The following is an 18915-nucleotide window of genomic DNA, read 5'->3' on the forward strand; positions in this document are numbered from 1 at the left end:
TTCCCCCTTAGGCACCATAATGGAATCTGTCTAATTCTGCTGCACTCATATATTATGAACAACCCCAAACTGTGACAAGTTCAGCTTTGAAAGGACTCGTGTTATGACAGCATGTTATAATGAACTCCCCCACACCACACAGCCTGGGAGCCAAATTTGCTCTCATAAAACGGGGAAAAAAAGAGATGAGAGGACTGGCATGGGGATAATGAAAATATTCTAATGCTGCAAAAGTTCATGTTCTGAGCACATTGAAAATATTTTGTTTTAATTGTTAGTGATGGGTGGAAGCATCTATCATTGGAGCCAAACTATTTCTTCTCTGTTTGATTCCAAAATGACCTAGGCCCAAGTAAAACTGACCTTCTCTAGTATTAAGATACTGCCTTGGTAGTTCCACCACCCTCAAAAGCATGGGGAATGGCAGCCTGGGAGAGAGCGTTCTCTGTGGGAAGGCCCAATTTGTGGAACTCCCTCCCCACAGAGGTACTTCTAGCATCTAATGGTATAGTTTCAAGCAGAGAATCATAGATATACTGTACTGAAGATATCCCTCTTTGCAATTAGGGTAGCTTGTTTAGTAGAAGCTACCGTACCTCTTTTATATGGTTCGATTCCATTTGGAATGGTTTTACAGTGTTTCTTGTATAACTGTATACAATACTGTAGTAACCCAGTCCGGTACCTTATGGTGCACATAAGGAATCTTATAAACAATTAAATAAAGGGTGTACATGTGGTGCTGATTTTGCCACCATCCAGATTCAGAGAAGACTTTCCCCCAAAATGATTCGGAGCCATATAGCACAGGAGGTACCTCATTTCATAGGAACCCCCCAACTTGAGTGCAAGATGCTGTTTGAGGCCAAGCAAAATTAAATGTTGGAGACCTTTGATCAGATCTCCTGACTCATTAAATTTATTGAAGCAGCAGTCATGGGAGGAGGGAGACAAACTGAATCAGGATCACACTGCTGGGATGAGGTGTTTTTGTAAATGGATCTGTTGTGTTAGGGTGGCAGAGTGCTTCCATCCACTGGTATACTCTTGAAACCCTCCTACAAAATACACACAGCTGAAGGCATCCACCCTAATCCAAAATGAGACAACTGCAGGTTGACTAAATTATTCCTTGATTCCTAATGTCTGTTTCCTGTTCACTGCTTTCTGGCAGAGGAAACAGATTGAGAGTCAAGCTGTTGTGAACTTTCCATGGAAATCATGCTGGAATTGTATAGTTGGCAGTGACTGCTTTGTTTTGCTCTTTATTGTGCTGTGAGTAGGCAGAACTAATTTGCTAGAATGGAGGACTGAATGGAAGCGAACACATCTATTGTCACCTGATCTCTCTGGTCAGGGAGGGAAAGCTGGCAAATAAGGTACATTTAGATGTGGGCAATATTGTGCTGGTTTTCCTGGACCCCACGAGGTGATGAATGTCAAGATTAAGGCTTACTTGCCTTCTGTCAAACTCAAATACCCAATACAGATATATTGCCTGATGTTCTTCAATTAGTCTCAGCCTGTGGGTTCAAAATGGGGACATAGCTGCTGAACCAGTTTGTGTCTCTATATTGTCATTCAAACTTTTGCAGCAGACCATGGTAACAATACTTTGTCCTTGTTTTCATGCAGAAGCATGCTGCATTGGCTTTATTTAGGAAGATGGATAGTTGCCAGCCACAGGCTACTTAGATAGCAAACAAGTAGACATGCAGGCAAGAAGTACAAGTCCCAATGCATCATGAGAACATACATCCAAAAGTGAAAAACAGCTTCTGCTAAGTGGGAACACCTTAGCAACCTGTCTTGTGGGCATCAGCATTCATTTCTTACCTCTTGCCTGGCCGGACTTAAAATACATTTAGCTTTTCTTTCAGAAACACTTCTTTTTCCTCACTGTGCAAACTAATTTCACAGTATACCCATACACTGTAGATGGATGTGGCTACAGGTATATTCCAAAGTGGGGTTTAGATAGCTAGGTGGCTCATTAGTAGCCATTATGAAAACACCATTGCCAACAATCAGACTGCACCAGAAACCAGAAAGCTGCTCCTTTGCTTGGAACAACACACTAGCACGTCTTCTAATTAAAAGATATGCACTGCAGTCCAAATGAATTTATTCTCAAATAAAGAATGGCTTCAGAAGGTTCACATGATAAGGCCTCCTCCTTTTATCAGTCATGGGCACCAGAGTGTCACTTTCCTATTTTATATTTTTAACTCAGTTTTATGAGATGAGAAAGCAGCAGTTTTAAGACTACTTTTCAGAATCAGGTCATTCATCATAACCACTTTCTCTTTCTAGATCACTGGGTATCTGGCCATTTATCATACACACCTCCTCTTTTGGGATCACTAGATATCTAGGGCAACAAAAGTATCCTGACTTCTAAAAGCACTTTGAAGGTTTCTTTTTCTTCTTTTAGGACTTTAAACTTTGGCTGTATCCATAAATCAGTTACTATATCATTTCCCAGAATGCTTTTAGAACCTTACAGGTCCACCACATATGATAGAAGGTGCCTTCCTTTTGCTTACATTTCCAGCAGATATTTGCACTTGTCTTATACATTTTTGCAAGCTCACTAGGAGTCAAATGCCACCGGTACATCATTTTCATTTAATTTTCTTTCAGCGTACAACACGATGAGAGTTTCACCACCGCCCAAGCCTCCCTTACCTGGATTGTGCAGCGGTGCCTGGCAGCAACAATGGCAGATTCTGGTGAGATCTTGTGAGATCCCACTAAGCTCGTGCAAGATCTTACAGAGTTCATGAGATCTTGTGAGATCTCACAAGATCTTGCTAGCCTAATAGTGCTATTAAACCAACTAGATTTAGTAGGATTATGCATAGGGTTTCCATGTTGGGTTGCAGCTAGCGCTGTCGGCAGGGTAAGGTCCTGGCACTTACATGACCTCCCACTACTAACATTGCTGGCGCTGGCAGGGTTGAGTAAGGGTGGCACAGTGCAAACTCACCGGTGCAGCCAAAATGGTGCTCACACCACATCAACCTCACCTCCTTCCTCCTCTACCTTCTTGTAAGCCACAGTGACGTCAGCGTTGGGAGATGTGCTAAGTGCCTCCCCCCACCAAATGCTACTGGTTGTGGGTGCCCTGTGATTTTAAAAGATTCCACCTTCTGCCCAAGTAGTGTTTTCAAGCGGCCATTGTAGCTGTGCTTTTAACAGCAGCTCAGCATGCAGACATAGGGTGATATTCAATTAAATAATTGTATGAGTGGACTACAATGGGACTTTCCTCCCTCTTTTCCCCCTGTGATCCCCCTATATCCTTTGTACGGGTTCCCCCAAACCCAGATTCGGGGAGAGTGCAGGGATGGAAGAGAGGAAGGAAAGTCCCATTGCAGAAGTGGAAGTTGCTCTGCTCCTGAACTTATTCTGCCAAATACTGCCTATAATCCTGATCTCAAAGATTGTCCAGAACAGGCCAGGCAGTCTTGTTGCCTTTTTCCAGACCAATTGGCAGCAAGATTCCCCTGCCAAAATAGGGGCAGGCCATCGGGTCTTCCTGTTATATACATATATAACAACTATTTCCTGAAAAAAAGCCAACAACTTTTGGGTCCCCCCCCCAAAAAAATGTCAACAACTCTGGGCAACCTAGGGGCGCCGGGTGGATCTTTGCACCCTGGAGTGGCTGGGGAAACCCTGCCAGATGAAATGGATGTTCTGCCTTCGGTGAAGCATGCTTGGCAGAACAGCAGATTGTCAGGCACTAGGCAAGTAAAGGAGGAGAAGGAAAGCTCTATCAGAGTCCAATGAATCCATAGGAAGAGCAGCATTAGTACAGACAAAACTAATTAGTTGAATTTATAAGTAATAAATTATCATCATCATCATCATTTTCAAATCAAGTTTAGCATTTGATCAATGCTGGGTGTGCTAAAACTGGGTGGAAAACTCATATATATAGGCATTTTCCCCTTTGTACACATCCAACATGTTTGTGACTGTTGGCACATGCATCATTTTTGGCACTGGGAGAAGGCAGGGTGGGGGTGGGGTGGGGCATGGTGGGCTTATGAGCATCCCACTGCTGCGTGTGATGCCTCAAAACCAACCCCTGCATAAATGGGGAGTTGAGTGTATTGAGTTGTGTACCAAGCACATCTAAATCCTCTAATTAAACGAGACTAGCTTCCTGTGTGAAGTGGTAGCCTGGCTTAATGGGCCATTATGACAATAGAGGCTCAAAGGAACTCAGTGTGAGATGGCCAATGTGTGTGGTCTCCCTGCAGATAAAGTCTTAGGAGCTTAGAGAGGGCAGAATTGGAAGTGATGTCACCTGGAAGAAAGGCAGAGCATGATGGTTGTTGTCTGTTTGATTCCCGGGCTGCACCCATGGGAGAAGATCCTCTTGGAGTGTTGATGCTATGAACTCCTCCATCATAGTCTTAGGTTGTAAGAAAAGTGATGAGAAACAAGGTAAGTGATGAGACTATGCAATGGAAAGTGTGACATAGCATTGACCACATCTGCATTATACATTTAAAGCAGAATCATACCACTTTAAGCAGTCATAACTTTCCCCTGGGTGCTGTAGTTTGTTAAGGATGCTGAGAGTTGCTAGGATACCCCTATTGTTCTCTCCGAACTACGAGTCATTTAACAGTCACTCTCTCTTCACAGGTTGTATATATGTGTGAACTAACCATATATTATAAAGACAGGACAGTCTTTGCTGTGTGTCATTTTTTTCAAAAGTAAACATGGACCCTGGGTAACCCCTGGAATCTTGCACTGTTTAGAGATTGGGGTGGCAAACAAAACTCCTCTTAAATTGCTCAAATATGCCCTGGCATAAGAAAAAAACCAACAGGAAACAGTGCAGTTGTTTAAGTCTTATAGCACTTCCAGAAACTTTTATGCCTTGGACTTTCACTAGACACATTTATCAAGTTCAAAGTTCTCCACAAATATCTATTTCACAGCTCTGATATAGTCTATTCATTTATTTTTCTTTTCTGTTTTCTTTCTTTTCTCATTCCCTCCTCCACTAAAATATCATGTCAATAAAGTTAAAGGCCAGGTTGAGTTACATTCAGAAGCAAATATTCAGTGCAAAGCTTCTGCCTAGGTTGATGGATTCTCTCTTCATGTCATCCAGCAGATGTAAGAGATGATGACATCTCAAGACAAAAATAAAAATAAAAATGATGAGACAAAAATTATTGCAGCAAGGAACAAAATAATATAGAGGGCTGATGTTGCTATACCAGTGCAGCCAACTGACAAAAAACAAACAAACTCAACCACTGCCCTTTTTACTTTTATTAGATCACATTTGTCTGGGGTGTTTCAGGTGCATCCTGCATTGTTGATTCTGTACTGAGCAGGGGAAAGGTCTGGGTGACTTCAAGATCCCTTCCAGGTCTAAATTTCCAGGTGGGATTCAATCACATACCAACAAATTCAGGTTGCATAATGAAAGCTGATTTGGAGATCCTGCACAACAAGTCCACTTCCCCAAAAGTAAGGAAATTATGTGACATAAAGAAAGTGATGGGAAAATACAATGGAAAGAGTGGGATAACATTCTGACCACATCTGCACTATACATTTAAAACAGATTCATAGCACTTTAAACAGTCATGGTTTTCCCAACAGAATCCTGGGTGCTGTAATTTGTTAAGGATGCTGAGAGTTCTTAGGAGGACACTACTGCCTTCACATAGCTACAATTCCTGGAGTTCCATTGGTAGAAAGATTGACTGTTAAATGACTCTGGTAGCTCGGTGAGAAGACTAGTGGTCTCCTAACAACTCTCAGCATCCTTAACAAATGACAGCACCCGGGATTCTTTGGAGGAACTCATGACTGTTTAAAGTTGGCATGATTCTGCTTTAAATGTGTAGTGCTGATGGGGCAAAAGTCTAACAAATCAGATGGAATGCTCAGTAAGTAGTCAATGCTGTGTAACTTCTGTGCAAATAAATCAGGGTGGCGGTTCAATAAACCGGTTATCTGAAAGCAACCATGATTCAGAGACAGGCTGCTCCCTCAAACAGCTGAATGATTCTGGAAATGTTTCCCAGGGTGCTTCCTGACTGTTGCTATTTTGGGGTGGGATTCAATCAATCCCAGACAATTGAAGTTGCACAATTAAAGCCAATTTAAAGCTTTTATGGGGGAAAAACCCTCTTTCCTGGAAGATCCGGTGGTTTGCAATAAAGAAGGCTACAGCAATATGCAAAACATGGGGTGACACTTGTTTGATGCAACAATCCAACCTCTTCAAAAACAAATCAGCATCAATGATCATTAAGTAGTCCACATCATTTAATCTCTCTACAAATAAATACGGCTGGATGCTCATTAAGTAAGTTGTCTGGAAGCGATCATTTATTTCTGTACTGGCTATTATTATTATTATTATTATTATTAATTCACTCCCATATTCTTCAGAGGTGGAGAATTCCAGAGCGACTGCCTGCTGCAGTGTGAATGTTGTTTCCATTGAGGGAAGCCTTTATTTTCCACAACTTTAATTTATGCCTCATTGTTTTAAATAAAACTACTTAGCTATACACACAGAAAACTGTGCTAGGCATTGAAAAGAGATAATTTACTTTCATGGTAGCTCTCTTTCACTGGCGACCATGTTTCGTAAAGAGAGAAACTGAGATGAGTACAGGCTTTTTAAAAAACATATGAAGAGGGTTGTTGTTTTATAGACATATGAAAATATTTTCAAGAGTACACCTGTGTAGGGATTCCCCCCCGCCAAGCTATTTGCTTCATTACATACCCCAGCATTCTGGGAGAAGTTCCCTGAGGAAAATATTTATTCATTTAAATTATTTGTACTCTGATCTTTAATTCTTTTATTTTGTTTGAACCAAAATGTATTCAAGGCACTTCTCAGCAAAATACACAATACAAAAATCTCTATTTTGGGGGGAGGGGAGGGAAGCATTAAAAACAAACAATAAAACAATTTTGAAAAACAGCAGTTAAAAGATCAAAGAAGCCACATCTGAAGAATGATAGCTGGAATAAAATAATCTTTCCTGATGGCTGAAATGCAGGAAGTGACGGGGCTCCCTAGGAAGGCTGTCCCTCAGTATGGAACCTATGACTGAGAAGGTCCACAGTCTTCTACCCACTCACTGTATCTCAGACAGGCAAGGTGGGGGGGGGGGAGGACTTCACAGGGCAATGGAGTTCCCAGTTAGGCTGATATACACCAGGTGAGCTCCTCCAAGTGTTCAAAAAAGCAATCCAATCCAGCAGCTACCTCCACAGCTTATGTGCCAGCAAGTAGAATCTGGGTGGTTTGCTGTTTGTGAGGCTCTTGTCAGAGTACAGATAAATTTTACAATGGCTTGACTTTGGATGGAAACATAAGAAACATAGGAAGCATTGATATGCCAAGTTAGGATATTAGTCCATCAAGCTCTGTGTTTCCAGAGCAGAGGTTTCCCCTAGATCTAGATCCCCTAGATCTAGATCTAGAGAGATACCAGGATACATTAAGCATTGAACCTTGGCCCTTGAACTTCCTGTATGTGCTTAGGGTCTATGACCCTTCCTCAATAAAGATGTGGCGAAGAGAGCTGCAAGGTCCTTATTTTGGAAGTGATTTGACTTTGACTATGTTGCATAATGGAATGACCTTGAAATGTAGTGGAACAACCTTATTAAATGCAATGTAGACCTGCTCAATTGATTTGTTTTTAAAGGTGAGTGCATAAACCAGTTCTTTGGATACAACAACATTGCTTTGTATGGAGCTGCAACTTCTACTAATAATCAGAGTGTACAGATGAAATGCTTCTTAAATTGTAATCAATATTGAATTTCACAGGTACTACAGATCATATGCAACAGCTGAGATTTGATCTTTTATTAGAGGAAATAAATTATCAAATGTGATTTGAAAACTTGAGTTTTAGACTTTGTTTTCTCTATTTTTCATATTGCATTCTCTGTTTTATTATGCTCCAAAAGTGTTTAAAGGTAAAGGTAAAGGGACCCCTGACCGTTAAGATCAGTCGTGGATGACTCTGGGGTTGCAACGCTCATCTCGCTTTAGTGGCCGAGGGAGCTCAAACCGCCGACCTTTTGATCGGCAAGCCCTAGGCTCTGTTAAGCAACTGTAATAAAGCGCTACTTTCTGTAGAAATCAATGTGGCAACTCAGAGCACAAAAGGCACACCAATGTTTCTGAACTGAGGCCTGGCGGGGGGGAATAGAATGTAAACTTTGTGTCTTGAGACCTTACTGATCCCTGAGCTAAATGCCTGAGAAAATTGTAGCTTGCCTCGCATCTGTGGTGTTGTCCTTTTACCTGAGACAAATAAAAATAGAGTCTTTCAATTAATTACTGATTTTTACTATTTCACTGACAGACAAATTGATTTGGTTTTACATTCAATTTGATTTTGTCTTAGCCAGCAAATGATTCAGACTGCAAATAAAAATAGGTAGCCTGAGCAGGCCTTTAATTAATTCTATTGAATTGTACCTCAATGGCAATGCACCCTGAAGAGGGAAAAACAACAGCAATCCCTCTATCTATTTTCAGTAACGGTTGTTTTTTAAAGTAATTATTTCCTTTAGGAAATTGGGTAGAAAATTCCTTCCCCCCATCGCTTATGTAAAGGTTAGTGGGAGCTGGAGAGAAAAGAATGCTTTTGTTTGCTCAATCTGAGACCTGCTGCTCAATGTTAGTTTATAACATCTTTACAAACTGTGGTTTTGATAAAATAAGGTAAGAAGTGGGTCCAACTCAGAACCAACTGTTTATACACAACATTTCCTTTACCAATCCAAAAATTTCACCAAAGGGTACAGAATGATCAGTTACCTCTCAATAATTATAAATAGAGCCCTAGGCATACATTCACCTCCCCTTGCAATTTCAGTTGCATTAAGGAGAGACAGTGGGGGGCACCCCACTCTGCTGACATGTTAAAACCATTGGCTTCATTATGCTTCATACTACTAGAAGTTGAATCTCTGCAGCAGTGAAGAGGACCCTCCACTCCATGATCTTCCAAGGTTCCAGGTTGCATGGGGAGCTGACACACAAATTGAAGTTCAGGATGGGCAAGTCAAATCAGGTTTCTCTCCCTTTCCTTTCTCATTTTTCCAATCTTAGGTTCAGTTTTCCACATCAGCACATTAAAATATATATTTTTATGCAAAATTAAGGAATGTTAGAGTGATGTTGGACTGAAAACAAGTGGTTTCCAGCTGTACAGGTTAAAGCTAATGATAGACTAAGATTAAAGATTAAGATTAAAGATGTTTAAAGAAATGGAAATGTGATATTAAGAGGGAAAATATTAATGTTATATGATACTAAGACCAAAAATTAGGTTTAAAGAAGTTGAAGTTATATATTTTAATATTTTATTAAACTAAAGGTTGGGATTAAAAAAGTGGAAGAGAAACTGCTGGATAAACAATTTGGATTGGAATACAAATGAGGGAGGTATGAGGAAGTCCAGAAAATAAGTAACTTAAAAATGGAAATGGAAAAGAGATATTGTTTTTAATTGCTATGTTTTTTGTTTCTTTTTTATTGTTGAATTTTGTGTTGTTTTTTGTGTGTGTTGTTGTTATATGTACTGCGTATGTTTTTCTTCTCTTTCTTTGTTGTTTAAAACCTTAATAAAAATTATTTAATATATATATATATATATATATATATATATATATATATTTAAAGGCTCAGTGTAAATTTATCAGCACATTAGTGCAAAGTTCTCCTAGTATACATGCATTTCTATGCAATTCTGCCCCTGGAATTTTGCTCCTGGAATAAATACTTATTCCTAAGAAATAAGTAGCTCATGGTCTTAATTCCAGTCATAAATGGGGACAGCCATTCCAGCAGTGAGAGAGCTGAGGACCAGAGCTCATTCCATTGGCTCTGCTGCCACAGGCCAGCTGCACCAGGCCTCCTGTTTCCTCAACTGTCACCTAGGGGAAGCCATTCCATCAGGCTGCCTCACTGGGAGAGATAGGAAGCAGGGCTCATTTCTCCAGATTGGCTGGAAGCCCAACTCCATCAGGGACCTCCTGTCCCTGAACTGTGCCAGCTAATCAATATAGGAACAACTATTTAGAAATTGTTGTCTGAGTTTCTATGTCACTTCCTTTTTAAAGAATGTAAGCCTACAGGTAGGGACTGTCTTGTGGGTTTAAATTGTGGGTAAGCCATACTAGGAGCCTTTTGGACTGAAGAGCATGCTATAAATGCTTTAAATAAATAAAGTGTTGACTGTAAAAAGTGTCTCTGCAAATATTTTTGGAGCATTTATTTCAGTTTCAGCTGGTTCTAGCTATGCAATGGGTTTATTACGCATCATCATTCCCAGCTATGGTTCCATTTGTTTCCCTTACCTTTACACTGCAGTGTAGGCATTTTAGCTGATGAAGGAAGCAGTTTTTCCTGCTAAATGTCCATGAGAATATGGGTCAGTTTTAAGTTTTGCACATTGTCTATAGCCCTTTTGATACATAATAAGCAGTGATGTGGCAGCAGCAAGAGCATGCCATTTTCAGGAAAAGAAAAAAATGGATTGTCTTTTAGGCTGCAATGCTATACACTCTCCCCTACAATTAAGGTCCACTGGGAATTAGTTCAGAGTAAATATATGTATCAGTTACCGAGATTAAGCTGGTATTTCAGGGCAGGAAAGTCTGTAGAAATTTTAATGCTTCAGGAATATCTAAAGTGCTTGTAACTTTGCAGTTTATCTTACCAGCAGAGCATAAAAAATATTTGTTAATCCACATTTTCTTTTTCCTACAATTTCTTTGTGATGTGGAATATGTTGCTGTTGATTTCCCCTTTCCCCAGAAATTTTGCGATAAATGCATGGGGTGTCATGTCCGATTGGACCTGTTTGAACTCTTACACATTTTGACCTAGGAATGCAGTGAATACAGGTGAGATAGTGACAGTTGCATGGCATGATGGATTATCATAGCTGAAATTAGACGATAAGGGTAAAATAGATGCAGTTTCTTGCCGAGTCAAGAGGTAAATATTCTCATATTGGGCTTCAAATCTCTGAACCAAGAATATTCTCTTCTATACACAATGAGCCTCATCCCAATGCCACTGCTCTACACATGAGGAACATGACACATAGCTTCTTGCTATCATTGTAATTGCTTCCCACTGTGAAGCACCAACCACATTCATCTTTTTGAAATGAGATGGCTTTTCTTTCTTCTCAGCCCAGTTCCTGCCAACATCTGCCCAATTCAAAAGGTAATGGAAATTAGATCTCACATAGAAAAGGGTTCATCCTTCTTCTCTGCTTTGAAAGTGGGTGGGGTTCATTGCCTTCATTATGGCCAGAATATTACTGGAAGACAGAGCTCTGTAATTTGACTGGAGGAATTCAATCCCCCCCAAAAAAATCACCACAATTATTCAATTTGCTTTTAACCAAATATCTTCCAAATAATTTGCCCATTTACATTTTCAGTTGTTCTGTGAGGATGGATATATTTTGCAAGTGGCGTTCTTAGGGGTGGATGGCATGTTAGCTTTTCATTCACGTTGTTAAAACATATGTAGCAAAATTGTCCATCAAATGGACACCTGTGTCCATTTTTAAAGGTAGAAATGATACCTTTGTTTATTTATTTTGTTCCATTCATGAATCGCTTCCCATAAAACAGCATATTCACAATACAGGTATCAGCAATGAGAAAAATCGCAGAATGTATACAGTGGTACTTCGGGTTAAGAACTTAATTCATTCTGGAGGTCTGTTCTTAACTTGAAACTGTTCTTAACCTAAGGTATAACTTTAGCTAATGGGGCCTCCCACTGCTGCTGCTGTGCCGCTGGAGCACGATTTCTGTTCTCATCCTGAAGCAAAGTTCTTAACCCAAGGTACTATTTCTGGGTTAGTGGAGTCTGTAACCTGAAGTGTCTGTAACCCGAGGTACCACTGTATATATAAGCAATTATCACAGATTTCTTTTTTAAAAAACAACACTTTCTTATGTAAAAACATTCTGAAATTCAATACATAATATAGACTGATATAAAGACCAACACTTAAAAGGCATGCTGAAAAAGGAAGGTGCTGAAAAGCCAATAGATATGGTGCCTGTCTGATACATACAGAGAAGAAGTTTCAAAGCATAGGTTTCACCATACTAAAGGTCTAATTCCTCTATCAAATGGACTGGATTTATATTTACCTTTTAAATGTATTGTATGCTGCTTGGAGACCTTTGGGTAACAAGTGACTAACAAGTCTAATAAATCCTTTTCTTCCTCTTCCTCCTCCTGCACTGGCACCAAGGGAAGGTTCAGAACTGCAGACATATGTTGTAGAGTCAGTAACATGGTGGGTAATATATATTTTCCCCAGACAGGCCATAATCCAAGGTTACATCTCTCTAGTCTAAATGAAGAGTGCTGACTACATTCCTTTTGCCGCATTGTGTTTGACATCATGTGAAGGACAAGGTTTTACCTGTCGAATCCAAAAGGAATTAATTCATGATGGCATAGCCTGCAATCTTTATATAGTGTGTATTTGCAAAGAAATGTAATAAAATAATAAAAGACACCCACCTGTAGCATTTTTTTTTTTTTTTTAAGTAGCACATAGAATGTGTTGTTTCTTTGGTGAGCTCCTACCTTGCTGTTTTCCCACTGACAGTTTGGATTTCCCTAATCTAGGTATAATCCAATAAATTTTGAAAAATGTGACTCCATTTGAGGCAGCAGACACATTATCTTGTTTTTTCCTAGGGGTGGAACGAGCACCCACTTTCACTAATCTTCTTTCTATGTCCCCTACATTCCATTAACACAGTTTTGCAAAGCACAAGAAGCCTGAATAACCGTGATTTCTCTAGATCTCCCTGCTTCATTTTTTGTTGTTGATTTCATTATATTGATTCCCCACCCCCATGACCCTTAAGAATCCCCGTGCCATTTCTGTGGTGTGTGTTTCTAGTGAGCTCCAGAAAGCAGATTCACAGCTATGGTTAAAAATAATAATGATAACAGCAACAACAACAATCAAATTTCTGCAGGAAGACTGAATGATTTCTCCAGATCTCAGCTTCATTTTATTCTATTCACAGTATATAACTGTACTGAGACATCCCACACTCATTTTCCTGTTCTGGAATGGGAAATGCCTGTCATTTTAGCATTAAAGTAAAGTGTTTGCTCACTGCTCAGCAGATTCTCATGCCCCATTTGTGCAAAATTAGCGCATTCAAATCAACAAGTTAGAAGGCAGAGACAAGACAAAATAGGAGGCCTACTTGTATGCACGTACATTTAATCTTCAACTGCAAATGCAGATGTGTATGAACAAATGAGGTCAAAATAGAATGGAGAAAATGTGGATTCCAAGTCAGCTTCAGTTCAAATGTGGACAAGCCTGTAGTCTGAACTAGGGAGAAGTAATCCAATGAACATTTCTTTATGGGGGGACATAAATAGAAAGGGAGAAAAAGCAACCACTAAGCATGCCTAAAATCTGTTCCCTAGCTCTTTTCTGCAGTCATGTTCCTTGTTGTGGTATAATGTTACAAGTAGCAACAATTACCATTCCCAGACATTGTAACTGTCTTCAAAACTATTGTAGTTCAAGCTAGCAATGACAAGATAATGTAGTGGATTTCTCAATGTAATTGTATTCTTTTTTCTTCTTCTTTTTTTGGTGGGCGGTAAAATTAATCACCTCCCAATCCAGTGGTCCATTCCAAAGGGTGCCTTTCAACAAACTAACAAAAATGTGTCTGAAAGCTTATACTCTGAGTCACATTTTTCAACAAAAAAAATGACAACTTGGTCCTCTGAATGGAAGGCAAATTCCACATGTGGAATTAATCATATTTGGGAAAACTAAGCTGTTATCTTTTGTGGAACAATGTCTTCCCATACCTGGCCACCTCCCTGAGATCAAATTTATGCTTTCAACCCTGCATTATCAGGAGTTTAGAACAATGTTCGAATTTCACATCAAAGAAGGATATAGGTGGTGCCAACCAATAGGATGGAAGGCTAAGAGGCCAAGTGTAGGTGGCACCAGAGCCAATGCCAGGCAGAGACAACTGATTCTAGTTTTGCCCCCATCTTCATTCCTGGTGAGTTCTTCAATGTCAACACTGGGACTAGGGAAGAGGAAACTATGTCACTCCTGGATTGGCTGTAAGTAAGGAAGCATGCAGGTGGGAACTGGCTAAGGGCAAACTGAGGTTGTTGGGGAAATGCTTCATTCTCTCTAATGCAGCAACTTCCACTGGAAATGGAGTGATATCATTTGCTTGATTCTCTCCCCCCCCCCAGCCCCATGAAAGTAGTGTCATGTATAAAGCATTGAGAAGGTGACACTTGCTAAGTGTTTTCAACTTATATAATTGTGATGCATTGCTTAAGGTGAGTGTGCCTAATTATTTAGGAGGTAATTCATCCATTCACCTCCTTGTCAGTTTTGTTGCCAAGTGAAGTGAGCTCACATTAATGTGGCCAGCATACAGTGTGGTAGAGTGAGGGAGCAGAACCAGAAGTATTTTTTATTTAATGGGCTAGAAATATATTGCACAACTGCAGTTCTTAGGGTCCTATAACAAATAATAGCATTGGATTGGGCAATATAAGATGCCTCCCCCATTTTTATATATCCAAAGCACAAAATGCACAAGGTAACTCAAGGATGTTAATTCTGGATAAAATGGGAACTGGTGAGTGAGTGCTATGCAGCTAAAGCAGAGAATAACAAAGTACTGTAAGTTTCTAACAGTGCCAAAAAAAAACTATCCTGAGCCTGGGCTTTTGCAGATAACTTTGGTGACTTCTAAAATATCAGCTCAAAGAAAATGTGAGCATTCAACTCTCAGAATGTTCTCTGACTCAGATTAAAACCCAAGCTAGACAAAAACTGCAAGCTGCCCTTCCCTCGACTTTGCATTCTCCGTTATTCAAAATGCAACAAATAATTGTGATTACTTTTACTTATTGTTGCAGTGGTGTGGTGGTGGAAACAGAGACAGGGGGAAGTAGCCCTGGCAGAATGCAGCCAACAAATGGTTCAGTAGCCTTTGAGACTGGGCAGGAAATGGACAGGATCCACTTGCAAGCCTCAAATTGGCTCAGAAACGTTTCTCAGGGGTTGCTCAAAAGAACTCTGACCATTTTAAGGTTAATCTCAGGCAAGCTGAAGAGAGATCACCCATCTCTGCCACCTACCTGTAGGACTGTACATGGACCGCCCCCCTCCTGATCCACCCCACCCCAGTTTGTAAATGTGGATTGGACCTGATTTGGTCCAAAATAACCCAGACCTGACACCACCTTTCCTGCATCCAAATTTGGATCACAATCCGAAAAATACAGATCTCTGGAAATCCCACTGGCTTGCATTACAATACCAAAGCAACCATAATGTCACACCCGCTCCCGCCCCCCCCCCCGATAGAGACATGATATAAGGATGCTTAATAGCCTCTACAAAGATCTGCATAGAATTCCAAGAAAATATTTTAAGTTACAGATTGTCACAAATCACTATAAATCACCCTATGATGATTTATAGCTACTTTTGAACTGGGCACGGAGCAAGTCTGCCCAAATCAGTCCAATTAAGTACAGGATTTGGCTGAATCCAGTGCTCAGCCCTACTTGCCTTAAAACTGCAGGCATCTCTTTCAAGGGGAGCCTTTTCTGGAGCAATCCCAGGTTTGTCCTAACTTCATACTTTCAAATGATGCACATGCTGCCTCCATACTGAATGCTGGTTTTCTTTTTGTCTCTTCCCCAGCACCGAAGATAAGTTGATCAACCCAGTGTATAACCAGCTACTGCAAACTAAGGTTCTCTTGTGAACCTCATACTAGGGAGATTATTAGGCATATCTTTTGCTAAAATGATGAGTGTACTTCCATAAAACAGTGTTTTCAGTTGCATTTATACTCTTCTTTCAAATGTGGGCTCATGGTCTGCAGCCCTGCATATTTCTTAGGTAGTGAGCACACAATTCTGTTGAGACGTGCCCTTTTATTTTTCAGCAGCTTTGGAACACTAAAAATAATAAGAATAGGGTCATTTGCTCTCACTTGTAGCTGATAAGTGTGGAGTTTTGAGAACAGGAGCACCTGCCTCTCTTGAGTTTGCAGCAACTGGTAAGTTGAGGAGCTGGGTTACTAAGGCTGTTGTCACACAGCCTGGGAAATGTTGAGTCCCCCCCACCCCCGCCCCCCAAAAAAATAGTCTGTAATGTTTTCTTCTGGCAAAGCCATGAGTTTGCTGGTCACTTTGTGGCTTTCTTGAAAGTAGCTATATAATTCCATCCCAACTCTCCTGACATTTAGCAGGAAGAATAGCTGCACTTGCAGTTTCTCTCCAAACCCAGCAAAGAGGGTTTTTTATTTGTTATTTTTTAAAAAGTGCTTTACAAGTGCTGATACTTTTCATAATTCAAAGCTATACTGCAGAATTGTTGGTAGGACTACCACTCCTGGAGTCCTAAAGTTACTTCTGTAGTGTCCAACTGTCAGCATATTCATAACAGAGCCCCAAACATATACAAACCTTCACGTACCGTATTAAATCTCCTGCTCCATTTGAAACATCAGGATCTGCCTACTGCTGCCTACTCAGCAGGAAATCTGCCAGTGCCGTCTTTATTAATGGCTTCAAGAAATGTGAGGAGATAAATACAGAGCAAGGGCATGACCTAGCTTTCTCCAGCTATTCTGCCACACACTATGTATTTTATTGTCAGGCAGTAAGAAAAAAGAAGCATCTTGCCAACCATTTACCTGCCACATCATGGAGCTGATAGCACCTGTGCTTTTGGATGGCACTTTCAGAGGTTTGTCCAATGCATATCTTTCAGCAAACCTGATGGAGGCACTGCAGAATGAGGTCAGGCAATAGGAGTCTTGATAGAGGATCTGTATTACTGTAAAACTGATAGAAGTTTTCTAGATTCCAAATCTGGGATAACTATTAGACAGATCAGTGACACTGTCCTTTGGAAGAGGAAGAGGAAGAGGGGAAAGGATACCTTGTTGTACAAAGACAAGGCTGCAAATTAAAGTTACTATTTGGTTGGAACATTTCCTTTGTAACACTGTTCCTTAAATAAAAATATAATTTATGGACAGTCCAGTGGTCTGCCAGTACAACTGCTACGAGGCTTTTAATTTTAAGAATTGTCACTTTAATTTTCATTATAAGTAGTGAAATGGGGGTTTATGCTACAATAGTTAAAACTTGAGTTATAGAAGCCCCTTCACTATAGAGGTAAAACTGGCACAGGGTTCCAACTTTTTTAAGGCATTTGATTCAATTACGTCTACAGAGAAGGGATTTTCCAACTTCTCAGTTTTTCCACAGCCCATTGTAGGATTGCACAAAGTCTCTGACTTTACACAAGAGGTTCTTATTGTTTTAATTTACGTTAGCTCATAAAGCAAATGAAACAGGAGTAATAAAAACATTAGCTGACAACACTCAAAATGTTGTACGTTGCAAACAAATACTGCAAAACCCAGAACTGAAACAGGCAAGCTTTCTCTCACACTCCTGCTGCAAGTCAGTAGAAACTGACTGTGGAGGTGAAATTGGAAGAGTCTGAAACTTCTTGTCAATTCTTACTGGAGTGTGAAAGGGCTTTTCCCTATTCAAGCTTCTCAGATTCAGCTTTTTATTGAGACTACAGACTGCACAACATCTTGCTTATGCTCTGGAAAGCAGGCTTCTCTGGACTCAAGCTTCTCAGTTCCATCTCTTGTCTCTAATGCAAAGGTGAAATTTTTATGCTGTGGTAAATGCCTTGTCACTTTCACCTCTACTGGATTTTTCTTAGTGTGGAAAGCTTATCATTTTCACCATTGCTCTTTGTAGCTACTACACATACATCTGCAGTAGGCCTACACGATTTATTGATATATTGCCTGAAAAAAGTTAAAATCGTGATTTCCGAATTTTGAAGCAGGCAATGTACCATGAATCTCCTTTTGCCTCCAGCGGCACTGGCAAGAGAATGTTGGGGCGATTTGGGGCTGGCGGCTCCGGGGAAGCTATTGGCGCCCCAGGGTCTGTGTTTACATGTGCAATGCCATGTCATGTGGCACTCTAACTGATGCACTCCGTCTGGGGCAACGTTGCCTGTCTGGTCTTGCCAGAAAGTGGCAGAAGATGTGCACTGTGACACTGATCGTTTGCATGGCCAGCAACTGTCTTCCTCCTCCCTGCCTTCTTTCCTCCTTTCTGACATCATCAGGATATCATGAAGTTTAGCTGGCGATATATTACGATGCTGGAAAACAGATATTGCCCAGCCCTAATCTGCTGATGTGCTTCTATTTAGATCTATTTCCCCCCGCTGAGGATCATGTGCACAGAATTAGTGCAGCCAGCTGCTGATAAATTATTTTCCCAATGGAAATTAAATTTGAAATAATTGGACATGTGGTGGGTGTAGGATATTTGTTTGCCCCAACGGAACTATGATATCTGCGTTGGAAATTGAACTTGGCAGATTACTATGGCATTTCTAGCTTAGAAGAATATTCAACAGCACTGAGTATTAATAGAATGCATTAATTCCTGTTGATACTTCCCAAGGTCCAGCTGTCTATTTGTTTCATGACATCCTTGAAAAAAGGGATATTATTGGCTCTGAACAGCCATCAGGAAGTGGCAGGGGAGGGGAGGAGGAAGTCCAGAAGGATTTGATTCAATGCTAACCAACCACTAGTCTGTCAAGCCTTAACCAAAGCTAAACATACCAAAAGAATATTCCAAAACTGAAGTATCCAAGTGAATTTGCAGTTCATGCCCTAAAGAAACACCAAATCTCAATTCCTGAGATCAGATTTCTGGTCTGCTTTAATTTAATTAATATGTGGAAAGCACACTGTCTTTTTATGGTA

This window comes from Podarcis pityusensis, assembly GCF_964106645.2.
Source record: "Podarcis pityusensis genome assembly, chromosome: 7".
In the NCBI taxonomy this organism is placed as follows: domain Eukaryota; kingdom Metazoa; phylum Chordata; class Lepidosauria; order Squamata; family Lacertidae; genus Podarcis; species Podarcis pityusensis.